The sequence below is a fragment of the Priapulus caudatus genome, unplaced genomic scaffold (assembly GCF_000485595.1).
Source record: "Priapulus caudatus unplaced genomic scaffold, Priapulus_caudatus-5.0.1 Scaffold21, whole genome shotgun sequence".
Classification (NCBI taxonomy): Eukaryota; Metazoa; Priapulida; class Priapulimorpha; order Priapulimorphida; family Priapulidae; genus Priapulus; species Priapulus caudatus.
Window position 1 is genome coordinate 531,790 of NW_014577082.1, and position 1,843 is coordinate 533,632.

The 1,843-nt window shown below is 44.4% G+C and overlaps 1 protein-coding gene and 1 long non-coding RNA gene across 2 annotated transcripts in view; both read right to left on the reverse strand.

Annotated features, from left to right (window-relative positions):
- Positions 1 to 1,843, reverse strand: part of LOC106812408 (signal-induced proliferation-associated 1-like protein 2) — a 26,903-nt gene that overhangs the window by 5,878 nt on the left and 19,182 nt on the right. The gene's annotated exons all lie outside the window — the stretch shown is intronic.
- Positions 1,095 to 1,781, reverse strand: LOC106812653. The gene is made up of 3 exons (XR_001394363.1): positions 1,741 to 1,781; positions 1,371 to 1,508; positions 1,095 to 1,183 (listed from the first exon to the last, which is right to left on the reverse strand). It is a non-coding gene; the product is annotated as an uncharacterized LOC106812653 (long non-coding RNA).

Consider the following 1,843-nt stretch of genomic DNA (forward strand, 5'->3'; position numbering starts at 1 on the left):
GCCTGTAGCATCGTTCCCAGAATCACTGCCGACCAAATCGTAATTCTACGCGCTCGCGCTCTACCGACGGACAACAACGCTTGAGCGTCCATACCCCGGCGTCCGTGGCGAGGTCTTGTAGCCAGGTGTTCGCCAGTTGGCCTGGCTGTCCGGCCGATCGGCTGGCGTGCCGGATGGCGTCTGCTCCTGGTTCTTCCTCGTCTGCTTGCTGTCCGGCGACGGATGCTGACAGCGACACCTGGCGTCGATGCAGCCCCTGCAGAAAGCAGGAAGGTAGGTGTGCAAAAACTACGTGGTGGCGAAGTGCACGTGCAGACATAGCAGGTTTAGTACTGATGTTACAGGGTGTACGGTGAATGGTAGGAACAGGGCCAGGGCAAGAGATCAAGGGACAGAAGTAGAGGATACCCTGAAAGGAATAGAGTGTGAGAGAAGGTCTGAGAGAGATGGACAGTGAGAGAGCGCGAGAAGAGAGAGGGAGAAAGAGGGAGGGGAAAAGAGAGAGAAAGAGAGAGATAAAGAGGGAGAGAGGGAGAGAGGGAGAGAGAGAGAGAGAGGAGGCGAGAGGGAGCGAAAATAAAGCAAGAAGAATATATAGGCGAGAGAAGAGTAATGTATATTACCTGCGTGGCATTCCATCGTGTAGTCCGGATATCACTACCACTTTCACTGTAGCAGATGTTCTCAGTAGATCCACCATCTGATCGTGCGACATAGTTGCGACAGCAACCTTACAGATCTGCCGAAAAAAAAGAGACCAAACGATGACGTGCTATGCAAAAGTCACTAACATCATCTACTTGATAGGATACTCAAAATACCTTGGTCAAGCTTTACTTACAGGAATGCTACAGTTACAACTATTCGCGACCATACTTTTACCGTTTCTGACAACGGGTCATGGAATCAGAGAAACGACACGACAGCATGATGTGAGGGTCGCGGGATCAGAGAAATGACATGAGAGCATGATGTGAAGTAAAATTTTGCCTAAAACCTTGAGAGTATCCTTAACGTCTGCAAAGGGGAGAGTAGGGGGTGGGGGTGGTGGTTGCCAAGACCTGATAGTTAGAAGCATTACTAGTTACCTGCACTTGCCACACTAATGCTCCCTTTACAAAGGCGTCGGTGATGAGCTTTGGCCGAGGCTTATCCTTGCGTTTAGTACTGAGAGAAAACTTGCCTGAAAAAGATTGAATCAGGTTAGCATATTCAAAGCATGGACTTCTATACAAATTACATGCACACCGATCGATTACATATTGTAAGTACTGAACTATTCAAGTTGCGGGATTAGAATATAAGATTACTGGTATGATGACAATGTATTCGTATGTAATGGTAAATATATTCATCAAATATATATTTACTGAATTTGGTGGGGCCAGAATCAAGTGATGTCGTAGTAACATAGTTGGTTGCTAGGTCTTTCAAGTATTCCTGCTTCGTTCGGGTTGCCATGGCAATGAACTTTTCTGACCGGTGAGCAGCATTTTCACCATTTATCGCTGAAACAAAACATTATTGTTGTAGTTATTATAGTCTAAAGACCATCTGAAAAAGAGTGCATTGCGATTGCTATAGCTATAAATAGTATTATACATGCAGAGGTATACAGTTTTAGATATATCGTATATCGGTACATGTATAGTATATTATCTATCCATCAGTTGAAATATACGACAATGTTTGGATCATGGTGAAGTAACTAAAAACTTATCTATACAAAGTCAGTTGTACCTTTGGCTATTATAAACTCAGCACAGTCCTTTGACTTGGAAGAGAAGTAACTAAAAACATATCTATACAAAGTCAGTTGTTCCTTTGGCTATTATAAACTCAG